Consider the following 17,757-nt stretch of genomic DNA (forward strand, 5'->3'; position numbering starts at 1 on the left):
TGTAGGGTATAGAGAGACGGGGTCAGTGATGTAGTGGTAGGTATAGAAGGGTAAGTTAAAATACTAATCATTTTTTGTGGGGAGGGGGGCACTCAACATTTATCTTGCCTCCGGGCAACTGAGATGAAGTTACGCCACTGGTGCATATTATACAATACAGAGTGCAATTTAATTTTCCATAAAATATACATCTCCTCTGATTTCCTGGAAATGGGCTGATTTCAGTGTGAATGAAACTGAAACTACACTAGCTTAGGAATTTTCCCTATAAATAAGAGCGAGCTGCTGCTGTCTATTGCATCTACAGTGCAGCCAGCATCCAGACACTCAGGAGCAAGGTAATTATACTGGGGAACCAGCAAATGTTCTTTCTGTTACTACTGTAGCTTCATATAGAAACTAATAATCTAATGCAAGTGGTTGTTATTAATATCATCAAAGTGCAGGAACTAATAACAGTGGATTTAAATGTTTCTAGTAAACTATTGTAACATTTTCTTTTAGAGATAATGATCACTACTGAATGAATATCCTTATCTGAATGACTCGCTGCTGTACAGTACAGGTGAAACTCAGGAAATTAGAATATTGTGCAAAAGTTCATTTATTTCATTAATTCGACTTGAAAGGTGAAACTAATATATTATATAGACTCATTATTATACTCTATTAAAACAATATCAGCCACATCCTACAAGGAAATGTTTTTCAAAATATTCTATAGAGCACAGGTTCTCAAACTCGGTCCTCAGGACCCCACACGGTCCATGTTTTGCAGGTCACCTGTAGATTTTTAAAATGTGACAGGGTGTGATACACAGTGCAGCTGCTGGGTGACATTGAAAACGTGAACCGTGTGGGGTCCTGAGGACCGAGTTTGAGAACCACTGCTATAGAGGATACTTATCTCCACACCGTTGTAATCTAATTGGTATGACTAGCACATCCACATGTCACAAATGTAAGTGCCCTGAAGCGACCTTGGGCCTAATTCAGAGTTGATGCAGCAGCAAATTTGTTAGCAGTTGGGCAAAACCATGTGCACTACAGTTGGTGGTGGTGGTGGTGGTGGTGGGGGGGGGGGGGGGGGGGCAGATGTAACATGTGCAGAGGGAGTTAGATTTGGGTGGGTTGTGTTCAAACTGAAATCTAAATTGCAGTGTAAAAATAAAGCAGCCAGTATTTACCCTGCCCAGAAACAAAATAACCCACCAAAATCTAACTCTCTCTGCACATGTTATATCTGACCCCCCTGCAGTACACATGGTTTTGCCCAACTGCTAACAAATCTGCTGCTACGATCAACTCTGAATTACCCCCCTTGTACCATTGTTTATGAGAGTGTCCCATGATTCAGCGTTTTTGGTTAACGATAAGACAGTTTACAGTGGACTACCTGGTGAACTTTCTATCATTGACCCCAGAGTGGGCAATACTCGTTTTTTTGCCAAATTCCAAAAATTTCAGTTGGATGTAATAAATTATTACTGTTTATCTCTTCGGTAGCCAGAAAATGCATATTACAACAACATATTTCTCCCATGCCCCCATCACTTAATATGTTTAAAGAAAAATTATTTCAAATGTTTAAACTTGAATGGACTGAAACTACACTCCATAAGGACTCACAAACTGAAAATTTCTTTTCAATATGGGAAAGTTCTATAGACACCTTACCCATAGAAACTAGACAGCAAATACATAAATGTTTCCGTATGACCCTTTGGTATGAAACTAGAATATTCATGCAGGATCCACCAATCGCTTTAAGTTAAAGTATGGAGGATGACTCGGACATGCATGCCTTTACCCCCCTTTTTTTTACACTTCTTTCTCTCTACCTTTCCCTTCCCCTCTCTCTTTCCTTCTTTGCTCTCCCTAACCCCTATTTACTTAAGACTGTAATCTACTGTCATTTAAACACATACTAATTACTCACAACAAAAACAACCAAGAGACTGTATTTGGAAAACATGATTTGTCATTTTATTGTTATCGCAATGTTATTTGTATTTTTCTCTACAACATAAAACTCGACATACTGTATGTATCTATGTTATACCTGGAGGAAGAAAATGATAGAAAATGTATGCAACTACTCATTGTATTCTTCAATTCTTGATATTTATTGTGCAACTTGCAATAAAAACACTTTTGAAAAAATATATAGACTCATTACATGCAAAGTGAGATATTTCAAGACTTTATTTGTTATAATTTTGATGATTGTGACTTACAGCTTAAGAAAATCCCAAATCCTAACTCTCAGAAAATTTTAATATTACATAAAATCATTAAAAAAAGAATTTTAAATACAGAAATTTCGTCCCTCTGAAAAGTATAATCATGCATATGTACTCAGTACTTGGTTTGGGCCCCTTTTGCATGAATTACTGCCTCAATGCGGTGTGGCATGGATTCTATCAGCCTGTGGCACTGCTGAGGTGTTATAGAAGATCAGGATGCTTCAATAGCGGCCTTCAGCTCTTCTGCATTGTTCGGTCTCGTGTCTATCATCTTTCTCTTGGCAATGCCCCATAGATTCTCTATGGGGTCCAGGTCAGGTGAGTTTGCTGGCCAATCCAGCACAGTAATCCCATGGTTATTGAACCAGGTTTTGATATTTTTGGCAGTGTGGGCAGGTGCCAAGTCCTGCTGGAAAATGAGATCAGCATCTCCATAAAGATTGATTTCTGTAGGAAGCATGAAGTGCTCTAAAATGGCCAGGTAGACAGCTGCGCTGACTCTGGACTTAATAAAGCACCATGGACCAACACCAGTAGATGACATGGCTCCCCAAATCAACACAGACTGTGAAATCTTCACACAAGGTCCCATAGTATGGAGGAAGAATGGAGAGGCACACAATCCAAGATGCTTGAAGTCCAGTGTAAAGTTTCCACAGTCTGTTGATTTGGGGAGCCATGTCATCTACTGGTGTTGGTCCATGGTGCTTTATTAAGTCCAGAGTCAGCGCAGCTATCTACCTGTCCATTTTAGAGCACTTCATGCTTCCTTCAGCAGGCAATCTTTATGGAGATGCTGATCTCATTTTCCAGCAGGACTTGGCACCTGCCCACACTGCCAAAAATATCAAAACCTGGTTCAATAACCATGGGATTACTGTGCTGGATTGGCCAGCAAACTCACCTGACCTGGACCCCATAGAGAATCTATGGGGCATTGCCAAGAGAAAGATGAGAGAGACGAGACCGAACAATGCAGAAGAGCTGAAGGCCGCTATTGAAGCATCCTGATCTTCCATAACACCTCAGCAGTGCCACAGGCTGATAGAATCCATGCCACACTGCATTGAGGCAGTAATTCATGCAAAAGGGGCCCAAACCAAGTACTGAGTACATATGCATGATTATACTTATCAGAGGGCCGACATTTCTGTATTTAAAATCCTTTTTTTTAATGATTTTATGTAATATTAACATTTTCTGAGATTTAGGATTTGGGGTTTTCTTAAGCTGTAAGTCACAATCATCAAAATGATAACAAATAAAGGCTTCTAATATCTCCCTTTGCATGTAATGAGCAGTGGCGCCGAGAGAGGGGGGGAGGGGGTACAAATTACCCGGGCCCAGGTCTAATGGAGGGGTCCAGGCCCCCTCCCTCTTACCTGGCAGCTGCAGCTCTTCTCCTCAGCTCAGCACACTCTGCTGTGTACTGGGCTGCAGTGTGGCCATGGAGGTGCTTAAAATACAATTTTTTTCAGTATTTTTTTTCTAAGGGTACATGACCACACCTCCTGTGATTAGGCCACGCCCCATGAAAGTACCTGGTCCCAGCCCGGTTCTCGACTGCCCTGGTAATGAGTCTATATAATATATTGGTTTCACCTTTTTAGTTGAATTACTGAAATAAATGAACTTTTGCACGATACTCTAATTTTCTGAGTTTCATCTGTACATAATTGTTCCCAAGTGCTCATACATAATACTATAGAAACTGTATGAGAAGTAACCTGGCATGAAAGTACTCAGTGCTGAACAGGGGGCTATGGGCCTAATTCAGATCTGATCGCAGCAGCAGCAAATTTGTTAGCAAATGGGTAAAACCATGGGCGTCATTCCGAGTTGATCGCTAGCTGCATTTGTTCGCAGCGCAACAATCAGGCTAAAAAATGGCAGTTCTGCGCATGCATATGCGGCGCAATGCTCATGCGTGACGTACGGGCACAATGAATGATGCCGTTTTGCACAGGGTCTAGTGATGCATTTCAGTCGCACTGGTTGCCACAGAGTGATTGACATGAAGTGAGCGTTTCTGGGTGGCAACTGACCGTTTTCAGGGAGTGTTCGGAAAAACCCAGGCGTGCCAGGAAAAACGCAGGCGTGGCTGGGCGAACGCTGGGCGGGTTTGTGACGTCAAATCCGGAACTTAATAGTCTGAAGTGATCGCAAGCGCTGAGTAGGTTTTGAGCTACTCTGAAACTACACAAAAAATGTTTGCATGCGCTCTGCGATACATTCGTTCGCACTTCTGCTAAGCTAAAATACACTCCCAGTGGGCGGCTGCTAAAAACTGCTAGCGAGTGATCAACTCGGAATGACCCCCCATGTGTACTGCAGGGGGGTCAGATATAATATGTGCAGAGAGAGTTAGATTTGGGTGGGTTCAAACTAAAATCTAAATTGCAGTATAAAAATAAAGCAGCCAGTATTTACCCTGCACAGAAACAATATAACCCACCCAGAGGTGTAGCTAGGTGCCATGGTGCCCGGAGAAAGGGTATGTTTCAGTACCCCCTCCCCTGTACTGAATTGGGGCATTTTACATTTCCAAAAGAAAATTATTGAAAAATCCTAAATTGGTGACAGGGCCGGTTTCAGACCTTGTGGAGCTCAGGGTGAAAGTTTCCTTTAGGCGCCTCTCATGTTTAGAACAGGGACAAAAATGTAGCGGAGGTTATGTCACAGTAGAGCCACTTATACATGTTACTCTGCAGCTTCTAATACAGAGAGAGGTGCTGCAGCATCAATGTAGAGAGAGGTGCTGTAGCAGCTGTGGCATAGAGGGGTGCTGCAGCAGCTGAGGCAGAAAGGGGTGCTGCAGCGGCGGGGGCAGAGAGGTGCTGCAGCAGCATGGCCAGAAAGAGGTGACACAGCAGCTGGGAGAGAGAGAGGTGCTGCAGCAGCATACCTCCCAACTGTCCCGATTTTCGCGGGACAGTCCCGTTTTTTGGGGACTGTCCCGCTGTCCCACCCGCGGGCCACAGTGTCCCGCGGTGGGGGGATCACTTGGGAGGCTCTGTCAATCGCTGCTCTGCTTAGCAGAGCAGCGGTGAATAGACGCTGTGCGCATGCGCACAGCGTCTATTCAGTGGAGTCAGAGGGAGAGGGAGCATGCCAGCGGCTCACAGAGCGCTGGGCATGCCCCCTCAGTGACTAAAATGGGGGCGTGGCTCGCAAGTGTGGGCCTCCCATGAAGCCACGCCCCCTTTCATAGGCCACACCCCTTTTGACTGTCCCACTCCACATAAAAACAAAGTTGGGAGGTATGCAGCAGCAGGGGCAGAAAGAGGTGACGCAACAGCTGGGAGAGAGAGAGAGGTGCTGCAGTAGCTGAGATAAAGAGAGGTGCTGCAGCAGCTGGGGCAGAGAGTGGTGCTGCAGGACAGAAGTAACCTGCTCCCAGGCTTGCCTACCCTCCCGCATTCAGCGGGAGGCTCCTGATTTTTAAAAGAGCCTCCCGCTGCCCCGCAAACCTTGTCAGCCCTCCCGGATATAAAGCCATCCGTGACATGCTATACTGTGCATGCGCAAATCCGGAGAGGCCGGGGGGCGGGTCCTTCACGGGAGACTTCAGGGCAGCCTCCGGAGCATTGTGTGCAGCAGCAGCAGCTGTCCTGCTGTGCACATTGAGAAGCCGTCTGAAGCAGGGCTTTGCTTCCCTGTGGCTGGCCCCTCCCACCACACTCAGCAGTGTATCATCAGCCCAGCAGCAGCAGCTCCTCGGGCATCTGGGTGTTCATGTCCCCTCCCACACTGTCCTCAGGTCAGATCTATAGCAGGTCAGTACGGATGTAATGGTGGGGATATACTGTGGCACTGGATGTAATATAGGAGGGGGGGGATGTGTATCATAATATGTAAGCTGGTACAGAGTGAAATATAGGGGAGGGGGTGAGTGTGCTGTGTATAGTGTCATGTGCTGGGTGTAATATGGGGGGCGCTGTGTATAATGTCATGTGCTGGGTGTAATATGGGGGGGCTGTGTATAGTGTCATGTGCTGGGTGTAATATGGGGGGGCTGTGTATAGTGTCATGTGCTGGGTGTAATATGGGGGGGCTGTGTATAGTGTCATGTGCTGGGTGTAATATGGGGGGCTGTGTATAGTGTCATGTGCTGGGTGTAATATGGGGGGGCTGTGTATAGTGTCATGTGCTGGGTGTAATATGGGGGGGCTGTGTATAGTGTCATGTGCTGGGTGTAATATGGGGGGGCTGTGTATAGTGTCATGTGCTGGGTGTAATATGGGGGGGCTGTGTATAGTGTCATGTGCTGGATGTAATATGGGGGGCTGTGTACAGTGGCGGATCCATGGGGGGGGCACTCGGGCCCGTGTCCCCCCTGTCATTTCTGGCCTCCGTCCCCTCCGTCACCCGTTCTCCCCTTGCGCTCCCCCGTTCTCCCCCGGCGCCGCACAGGGAGATGACGGGCGCCCGCGGAGATTGTGTTACCAGCGGGCGCTCGTCTCCCTGCACAGCGGTAGCCGGAGGCAGGAGCTCAGTACTGAGCTCCGGCTTCCGGCGCTGTCACTGTGCGCCGTGTGCTATGGGAGAGACGTCAGTCATGACGTCTCTCTCATAGTGCGGGGAGCGGACGCCCAGGGAGGAGGAGGACTGCAGCGGCGCGGGAACGGGGCTCGGTAAGTATGTTTTTTTCTTCCTTAATGCAGCGGGGGCATCTCCTGGGGGCAAACTATGGGGGACATTACTACTGGGGGGCATCAACAAGGGGCATTACTACTGGGGGGGCAAACTACTGGGGGCATTATAACTGGGGGGCATCTACTGGGGGCATCACTACTGAGGGGTCATCTATTGGGGGCAGCTACTGGGGGACATTGTTACTGGGGGCCATCTACTGGGGGCATTACTACAGGGGGGTCATCTATTGGGGCAAACTCGTAGGGGGCATTATTACTGGCGGGTCATCTATTGGGGGCAGCTACTGGGGGCTTAACTACAGGGGCCAAACTACTGGGGGATAACTACAGGGGCCAAACTACTGGGGGCATTACTACTGAAGGCTAAGCTACAAGGGGGCATAACTACAGGGACTAAACTACAATGAGGCAAACTACAGGGGGGCATTACTACTGGTGGCTAAACTACTGGGGGCATTACCACTGGGAGGCTAAACTAAAGGGGGCAGGGGTAAACTACTGGGGTCATGACTGCAGGGGAATTACCACTGGGGGCATAATGACTGGGGGCATTACTACAGGCAGCATTACTACTGGGGGCAATACGGGCATTGCAAAAGGGGCACCACTACTTGGGGGTCTATATAAGGGGCACTACCAGTACAGTGGACATTGCATAATGAGCGCTACAACTGTGGGCATTGTATAAGAAGCGCCACCTCACATGCACCGAAGCCGCACGCAAATGTACTTGCCCCTTCCATGGTGCCCCCCCTATCATTTTCTTCTGGATCCGCCCCTGGCTGTGTATAGTGTCATGTGCTGGGTGTAATATGGGGGGCTGTGTATAGTGTCATGTGCTGGGTGTAATATGGGGGGCTGTGTATAATGTCATGTGCTGGGTGTAATATGGGGGGGCTGTGTATAGTGTCATGTGTAGGATGTAATATGGGGGGCTGTGTATAATGTCATGTGCTGGATGTAATATGGGGGGGCTGTGTATAGTGTCATGTGCTGGGTGTAATATGGGGGGGCTGTGTATAATGTCATGTGCTGGGTGTAATATGGGGGGGCTGTGTATAGTGTCATGTGTAGGGTGTAATATGGGGGGCTGTGTATAATGTCATGTGCTGGATGTAATATGGGGGGCTGTGTATAGTGTCATGCGCTGGATGTAATATGGGGGGGCTGTGTATAGTGTCATGTGCTGGATGTAATATGGGGGGGCTGTGTATAGTGTCATGTGCTGGGTGTAATATTGGGGGCTGTGTATAGTGTCATGTGCTGGATGTAATATGGGGGGCTGTGTATAGTGTCATGTGCTGGATGTAATATGGGGGGGCTGTGTATAGTGTCATGTGCTGGATGTAATATGGGGGGGCTGTGTATAGTGTCATGTGCTGAGTGTAATATGGGGGGCTGTGTATAATGTCATGTGCTGGGTGTAATATGGGGGGCTGTGTATAGTGTCATGTGCTGGATGTAATATGGGGGGCGCTGTGTATAGTGTCATGTGCTGAGTGTAATATGGGGGGCTGTGTATAGTGTCATGTGTAGGGTGTAATATGGGGGGCTGTGTATAATGTCATGTGTAGGGTGTAATATGGGGGACGCTGTGTATAATGTCATGTGTAGGGTGTAATATGGGGGGGCTGTGTATAATGTCATGTGCTGGGTGTAATGTGTGCTGGGTGTAATATGGGGGGCGCTGTGTATAGTGTCATGTGCTGGGTGTAATATGGGGGGCTGTGTATAGTGTCATGTGCTGGGTGTAATATGGGGGGGCTGTGTATAGTGTCATGTGTAGGGTGTAATATGGGGGGCTGTGTATAATGTCATGTGTAGGGTGTAATATGGGGGGCGCTGTGTATAATGTCATGTGTAGGGTGTAATATGGGGGGAGCTGTGTATAATGTCATGTGTAGGGTGTAATATGGGGGGAGCTGTGTATAATGTCATGTGTAGGGTGTAATATGGGGGCGCTGTGTATAGTGTCATGTGCTAGGTGTGATATGGGGGTGCTGTGTATAATGTCATGTGCAGGATGTTATATTATGGGGGCGCTGTGTATAATGTCATGTGCTGGGTGTAATATGGGGTGCTGTGTATAGTGTCATGTGCTGGATGTAATATGGGAGGCTGTGTATAGTGTCATGTGCTGGGTGTAATATGGGGGTGCTGTGTATAATGTCATGTGCTGGATGTAATATGGGGGCGCTATGTATAATGTCATGTGCTGGATGTAATATGGGGGGGCTGTGTATAATGTCATGTGCTGGATGTAATATGGGGGGCTGTGTATAGTGTCATGTGCTGGGTGTAATATGGGGCGCTGTGTATAGTGTCATGTGCTGGGTGTAATATGGGGGTGCTGTGTATAATGTCATGTGCTGGATGTAATATGGGGGCGCTGTGTATAGTGTCATGTGCTGGGTGTAATATGGGGGTGCTGTGTATAATGTCATGTGCTGGATGTAATATGGGGTGCTGTGTATAATGGCCCTCATTCCGAGTTGTTCGCTCGGAGTTTATCATCGCATCGCAGTGAGAATTCTCTTAGTGCGCATGCGCAATGTTCGCACTGCGACTGCGCCAAGTAACTTTACTATGAAGAAAGTAAGTTTACTCACGGCATTTTCATCGCTCCGACGTTCGCATTGTGATTGACAGGAAATGGGTGTTACTGGGCGGATGCACGGCGTTTTAGGGGCGTGTGGCTGGAAACGCTACCGTTTCCGGAAAAAACGCAGGAGTGGCCGGAGAAACGGTGGGAGTGCCTGGGCGAACGCTGGGTGTGTTTATGACGTCAGCCAGGAACGAAAAGCACTGAACTGATCGCACAGGCAGAGTAAGTCTGAAGCTACTCAGAAACTGCTAACTCGTTTGTAATCGCAATATTGCGCGTACGTCGGTCGCAATTTTAAGAAGCTAAGATTCACTCCCAGTAGGCGGCGGCTTAGCGTGTGTAACTCTGCTACATTCGCCTTGCGAGCGAACAACTCGGAATGAGGGCCAATGTCATGTGCTGGTTGTAATATGGGGGGCTGTGTATAATGTCATGTGCTGGGTGTAATATGGGGGGCGCTGTGTATAGTGTCATGTGCTGGGTGTAATATGGGGGTGCTGTGTATAATGTCATATGCTGGATGTAATATGGTGGGTGCTGTGTATAGTGTCATGTGCTGGGTGTAATATGTGCTGGGTGTAATATGGGGGGCGCTGTGTATAGTGTCATGTGCTGGGTGTAATATGGGGGTGCTGTTTATAATGTCATGTGCTGGATGTAATATGGGGGGTGCTGTGTATAGTGTCATGTGCTGGGTGTAATATGGGGGGCGCTGTGTATAGTGTCATGTGCTGGGTGTAATATGGGGGTGCTGTGTATAATGTCATGTGCTGGATGTAATATGGGGAGTACTGTGTATAGTGTCATGTGCTGGGTGTAATATGGGGGTGCTGTGTATAATGTCATGTGCTGGATGTAATATGGGGGGTGCTGTGTATAGTGTCATGTGCTGGATGTAATATGGGGGGCTGTGTATAATGTCATGTGCTGGGTGTAATATGGGGGGCTGTGTATAATGTCATGTGATGGATGTAATATGGGGGGCTGTGTATAATGTCATGTGCTGGATGTAATATGGGGGGTGCTGTGTATAATGTCATGTGCTGGATGTAATATGGGCGGCTGTGTATAATGTCATGTGCTGGATGTAATATGGGGGGTGTTGTGTATAGTGTCATGTGCTGGGTGTAATATGGGGGTGCTGTGTATAATGTCATGTGCTGGATGTAATATGGGGGGCTGTGTATAATGTCATGTGCTGGATGTAATATGGGGGCTGTGTATAATGTCATGTGCTGGGTGTAATATGGGGGGCTGTGTATAATGTCATGTGCTGGATGTAATATGGGGGGGCTGTGTATAATGTTATGTGCTGGATGTAATATGGGGGGGCTGTATATAGTGTCATGTGCTGGGTGTAATATGGGGGGCGCTGTGTATAATGTCGTGTGCTGGGTGTAATATGGGGGCGCTGTGTATAATGTCTTGTGCTGGGTGTAATATGGGGGGGTTGGGATCGGATGACCGGCGGTCGGGATCCCATTGGTCAGCATAATGACGCTGGGATCCCAGACGCCAGATTGCCGGCGGCGGGGACGAGTGCAACAAAGCTCCTTGCGGGCTCGCTGAACTCGCCATGCTGCAGGCTCGCTGCGCTCACCACAGGTTCTATTCCCACTTTATGGGTGTCATGGACACCCACGAGTGGGAATAGTCCCTGTTAGTCGGAATGCCGACTGTTGGGATTTCTAGCGGTCGTGATCCTGACCGCCGGTAACATGATTACATCCCATATGTATGCTGTGTGTAAAGTGGTACTGGGTGTAATGGGTTCACTACAATATGCCGGCGGTCGGGCTACCGGCGACCAGCATACCGGCGCCGGGAGCCCGACCGCCGGCATACCGACAGTGTGGCGAGCGCAAATGAGCCCCTTGCGGGCTCACTGCGCTCGCCACGAGGGAGAATAAGTGTCGGTATGCCGGCTGTCGGGCTCCCGGCGCCAGTATGCTGGTCACCGGGAGCCCGACCGCCGGCATACTGAAGACCACCCGGGTGTAATATGGGGGGTTGTGTATACTGTGTGTAATCTGGTACTGGGAGTAAAATGGGCGAGGGGTGCTGTATATGTTATTTATGTCATACCTCCCAGCTGTCCTAATTTTCTCAGGACAGTCCCATTTTTTCACTGACTGTACCGTTGTCCCACCCGCGGGCATCAGTGTCCCGCAGTTGGCAGACGTTAGCAGAGCAGCAGTGAATAGGCACTGAGCACATGCGCACATGCTCTATTCACCGGCAGAGAGGACACAGGGCGTGGCCAGCTCCTCACAGAGCGCTGTTCATGCCCCCATAGTAACAAAAACAGGCATGGCTCGTAATCGCGGCACTTCCTGTGAGGCCACACCCTTATCAACGAGGCCATGTCCCTAATCGCACAGATGTCCCTCCTGGAGGATTCAACAAGTTTGGTGGAATGTTATAATGTAAAGTGCTGGGTATAATGCTGCCTTTTGCTGCTTTTAGTACTATAGTTTTTACCTGCAATTACAGGACACACCCCTGAGCTAGACACACACCCTGGGCGGAGCTAGAGACGCCCCTCAACGGCACATTCCACTGCCGCCTGGAATCTCCCTGAAACTAGTTTTCAAAAGTAGGCAAGTATGCCTGCTCCTCCTCCTGCTCTGCGGCTGCCTTTACAGTGGCCTGTGGTAAAGGGGGTAAAAGGAGGGGGTGAGCAGGATCCGGCGTGTCCTCTAACTTTTCCGGCACCTGGAGGTTGCGCTCCACTGGAGCCACCCTCGCTACACCCCTGTCTGTGTGATCTGACACAATTTCTCAGATTATAGATAGCTTCAGAATGGCCAGGAGGGAGATATATCACACTTTAGAGAGAGATAAAGTGGAGGAGTTGCCCATAGCAACTTTATAAAGATTTATAAATGATAGCTAGATAATTGGTTGCTATGGGCAAAGTTTCTCTTTCTTTCTCTCTCTCTCTAAGATTTAATGCATCTCCCCTAAGGGTTTAGTACATAGGGTAGACCATACTTAAGTCAACAGTCACTAGGTCGACCACCATTGGTCGACAGTGACTAAGTCGACACCTAAAATAGGTCAACATGAGCAAGGTCGACATGAGTTAAAAAAAGATGGTGTCATTTTCTTTGTAGAGTGACCGGGAACCCCAATTAGTGCACAGTGTCCTCTCGCATGGCTCGCTTCGCTCGCCATGCTTCGGGCAAGGTGCCTCGCTCGTCTACAGATCCATGAGATCCGTGCATGTTTATCAGTGGGAAGGGGTGGGAAATGTTATAATTTTACAAAAAACGAATGACATCGACATCGGAAAAAATTTGATGCCACGGCCGCAAAGGCACTGTATAAAAGTGACCCCCGGCTGTGGCATTATCTGTCCAGCTAGTGGCATTATCTGTCCAGCTAGTGAAGCCCGGTGCTGGTTTCAAAAATACGGGGGACCCCTACGCTTTTTGTCCCCCGTATTTTTGGAACCAGGACCAGGCGCAGAGCCCGATGCTGGTTGTTTAAATATGGGGGAACCCCTGTCCATTTTTTCCCCATATTTCTGCAACCAGGATCGGCTCAAAGAGCCCGAGGCTGGTTTGGTTTAGGAGGGGGCACCCCACGCATTTTTTTTTTTTACATTTAAACATTTTTTTTTTTTTTTTACAAGGTGCACAATGAAGCCCAGCACGGATCTCTCAGATCCGGCCGAGATTCATTGTATTAAAGTCGGCAGTGTTTTACAAGTCACTCACGTAAAACACTGCCAAAAAAACGAATGACATCGACATCGGAAAACCCGAAAATGCAGAATACGGCAGCTTAGTAAATTAGTCGTAATCAATTCAAAAAGTTGCATATTTACACTTTCGATGTCATTCGTGATTGAACTTTGACCTCAAACGGGAAAATACAAATCTTAGTAAATTTACCCCTATGTTTTTCTTCTTGGGATTGTTTTATTAAAAGTGTATTCTGTTTTATTAGGTATTTTCTACCAATGGAGTTCATTTTGAATACCATAATAAAGAAGATTATTTTACATATCTAAGGTATGGAAATTATTTGAATGATATTTGATGATATGGTGTTATTATAGTTGCAATAGCCAATAGTAATTAGTAATATATATTTGTTTCTAACTTCAGTAAATTAAATGCATAATGTCAAAAGACTATTATATTCCCCACTAGCTGATACTCTCTACAGATGCGCTCGAAACAGGTTACCGTTCCCAATTGTAGTCCACGTGGATCGTAAAGAATGAAAAAGTAAAAAAATTGTGAAAAACTCATGTCGACCTTTTGTCATGTCGATCTAGTAAATGTCGACCTAGCGACCCTGTCGCTCTAGAAACCATGTCGACCTAATGCATGTTGACCAATAATGGTCGACCTAATGACTGTAGACCTAAGTGTGGTCGACCTAGAGTCCAGATACCCTCCCCTAAGGAGCGGTTTCCTTTATACAGTGTGGGGTATATTTACTAAGGTCCCGATTTTGACCGAGATGCCGTTTTTTCTTCAAAGTGTCATCTCGGTAATTTACTAAGCAAAAATCACGGCAGTGATGAGGGCATTCGGAATATTTTGGAAGTCCTTGGAAAAAATCACGAATCAACACACCATCGGTCAAATACGCCTGCAATTTGGTAGAAATCGGTCATTTACTAAAAAGTGCAAAACACAAACACTGCCGACAATAGCCAAACAATGCCGTGCTAAAATACAAATCATGAAAAAGTGCTAAAAAAAAACAGACCTGCTTTTTTATCCCGTGTTTGTATAGGCATGCACGGATCCATGAGATCCGTGCATGTTTATCAGTGGGAAGGGGTGGGAAATGTTATAATTTTACAAAAAAAAATGCGTGGGGTCCCCCCTCCTAAACCAAACCAGCCTTGGGCTCTTTGAGCCGGCCCTGGTTGCAAAAATATGGAGAAAAAATTGACAGGGGTTCCCCCATATTTAATCAACCAGCACCGGGCTCTGCGCCTGGTCCTGGTTCCAAAAATACGGGGGACAAAAAGCGTAGGGGTCCCCCGTATTTTTGAAACCAGCACCGGGCTCCACTAGCTGGACAGATAATGCCACAGCCGGGGTCACTTTTATACAGTGCCTTGCGGCCGTGGCATCAAATATCCAACTAGTCACCCCTGGCCGGGGTACCCTGGGGGAGTGGGGACCCCTTCAATCAAGGGTTCCCCCCCCCAGCCACCCAAGGGCCAGGGGTGAAGCCCGAGGCTGTCCCCCCCATCCAATGGGCTGCGGATGGGGGGCTGATAGCCTTTGTTGAAAGTAATGAATATTGTTTTTAGTAGCAGTACTACAAGTCCCAGCAAGCCTCCCCCGCAAGCTGGTACTTGGAGAACCACAAGTACCAGCATGCGGCGGAAAACCGGGCCCGCTGGTACCTGTAGTACTACTACTAAAAAAATACCCCAATAAAGACAATACACACACACCTTGAAAGTATAACTTTAATACATACATACACACCTCCATATACACATACTTACCTTATGTTCACACGAGGGTCGGTCCTCTTCTCTAGTAGAATCCAAGGGGTACCTGTTGAAAAAATTTTACTCACATAATCCAGTGTTTTAGGCTCCTCGGATAATCCATTTGTAATCCACGTACTTGTAAAAATAAAAAAACGGGACACCCGACCACGAACTGAAAGGGGACCCATGTTTTCACATGGGACCCCTTTCCCCGAATGCCAGAAACCCCCTCTGACTGATGTCTAAGTGGGTTTCTTCAGCCAATCAGGGAGCGCCACGTTGTGGCACCCTCCTGATCGGCTGTGTGCTCCTGTACTGTCTGACAGGCGGCACACGGTAGTGTTACAATGTAGCGCCTATGCGCTCCATTGTAACCAATGGTGGGAACTTTCAGGTCAGCGGTTGACCGAAAGTGACCTCACCGCTGACCTGAAAGTTCCCATTATTGGTTACAATGGAGCGCATAGGCGCTACATTGTAACACTGCCGTGTGCCGCCTGTCATACAGTACAGGAGCACACAGCCGATCAGGAGGGTGTCACAACGTGGCGCTCCCTGATTGGCTGATGGAACCTTCTTGGACTTAAGTCAGAGGGGGTTCCAGGCATTCGGGGAAAGGGGACCCATGTGAAAACATGGGTCCCCTTTCAGTGCGAGGTCGGGTATCCGTTTTTTTATTTTTACAAGTACGTGGATTACAAAAGGATTTACCGAGGAGCCTAAAACACTGGATTATGTGAGTATAATTTTTTCAACAGGTACACCATGGATTCTACTGGAGAAGAGGACCGACCTGCGTGGGAACATAAGGTAAGTATGTGTATATGGAGGTGTGGATGGATGTATTAAAGTTATACTTTCAAGGTGTGTGTGTGTGTGTGTGTTGTCTTTATTGGGGTATTTTTTTAGTAGTAGTACTACAGGTACCAGCGGGCCCATTTTTCCACCACATGCTGGTACTTGTGGTTCTCCAAGTACCAGCTTGCGGGGGAGGCTTGCTGGGCCTTGTAGTACTGCTACTAAAAACAATATCATTCACTTTGAACAAAGGCTATCAGCCCCCCATCCGCAGCCCATTGGATGGGGGGGACAGCCTCGGGCTTCACCCCTGGCCCTTGGGTGGCTGGGGGGGGACCCCTTGATTGAAGGGGTCCCCACTCCCCCAGGGTACCCCGGCCAGGGGTGACTAGTTGGATATTTGATGCCACGGCCGCAAAGGCACTGTATAAAAGTGACCCCCGGCTGTGGCATTATCTGTCCAGCTAGTGGAGCCCGGTGCTGGTTTCAAAAATACGGGGGACCCCTACGCTTTTTGTCCCCCGTATTTTTGGAACCAGGACCAGGCGCAGAGCCCGATGCTGGTTGTTTAAATATGGGGGAACCCCTGTCCATTTTTTCCCCATATTTCTGCAACCAGGATCGGCTCAAAGAGCCCGAGGCTGGTTTGGTTTAGGAGGGGGCACCCCACGCATTTTTTTTTTTTTACATTTAAACATTTTTTTTTTTTTTTTTACAAGGTGCACAATGAAGCCCAGCACGGATCTCTCAGATCCGGCCGAGATTCATTGTATTAAAGTCGGCAGTGTTTTACAAGTCACTCACGTAAAACACTGCCAAAAAAAACGAATGACATCGACATCGGAAAACCCGAAAATGCAGAATACGGCAGCTTAGTAAATTAGTCGTAATCAATTCAAAAAGTTGCATATTTACACTTTCGATGTCATTCGTGATTGAACTTTGACCTCAAACGGGAAAATACGAATCTTAGTAAATTTACCCCTATGTTTTTCTTCTTGGGATTGTTTTATTAAAAGTGTATTCTGTTTTATTAGGTATTTTCTACCAATGGAGTTCATTTTGAATACCATAATAAAGAAGATTATTTTACATATCTAAGGTATGGAAATTATTTGAATGATATTTGATGATATGGTGTTATTATAGTTGCAATAGCCAATAGTAATTAGTAATATATATTTGTTTCTAAATTCAGTAAATTAAATGCATAATGTCAAAAGACTATTATATTCCCCACTAGCTGATACTCTCTACAGATGCGCTCGAAACAGGTTACCGTTCCCAATTGTAGTCCACGTGGATCGTAAAGAATGAAAAAGTAAAAAAATTGTGAAAAACTCATGTCGACCTTTTGTCATGTCGATCTAGTAAATGTCGACCTAGCGACCCTGTCGCTCTAGAAACCATGTCGACCTAATGCATGTTGACCAATAATGGTCGACCTAATGACTGTAGACCTAAGTGTGGTCGACCTAGAGTCCAGATACCCTCCCCTAAGGAGCGGTTTCCTTTATACAGTGTGGGGTATATTTACTAAGGTCCCGATTTTGACCGAGATGCCGTTTTTTCTTCAAAGTGTCATCTCGGTAATTTACTAAGCAAAAATCACGGCAGTGATGAGGGCATTCGGAATATTTTGGAAGTCCTTGGAAAAAATCACGAATCAACACACCATCGGTCAAATACGCCTGCAATTTGGTAGAAATCGGTCATTTACTAAAAAGTGCAAAACACAAACACTGCCGACAATAGCCAAACAATGCCGTGCTAAAATACAAATCATGAAAAAGTGCTAAAAAAAACCAGACCTGCTTTTTTATCCCGTGTTTGTATAGGCATGCACGGATCCATGAGATCCGTGCATGTTTATCAGTGGGAAGGGGTGGGAAATGTTATAATTTTACAAAAAAAAATGCGTGGGGTCCCCCCTCCTAAACCAAACCAGCCTTGGGCTCTTTGAGCCGGCCCTGGTTGCAA

General features: G+C 47.0%; 1 long non-coding RNA gene across 1 annotated transcript; it reads left to right on the plus strand.

The window, feature by feature from the left end:
* The first annotated feature begins 304 nt into the window (after positions 1 to 304).
* LOC134957119 (uncharacterized) lies at positions 305 to 16,883 on the plus strand. Its single transcript, XR_010186476.1, has 3 exons — positions 305 to 338; positions 13,461 to 13,525; positions 16,815 to 16,883. It is a non-coding gene; the product is annotated as an uncharacterized LOC134957119 (long non-coding RNA).
* Positions 16,884 to 17,757: the final 874 nt, after the last annotated feature.

The sequence above is a fragment of the Pseudophryne corroboree genome, chromosome 9 (assembly GCF_028390025.1).
Source record: "Pseudophryne corroboree isolate aPseCor3 chromosome 9, aPseCor3.hap2, whole genome shotgun sequence".
In the NCBI taxonomy this organism is placed as follows: Eukaryota; Metazoa; Chordata; class Amphibia; order Anura; family Myobatrachidae; genus Pseudophryne; species Pseudophryne corroboree.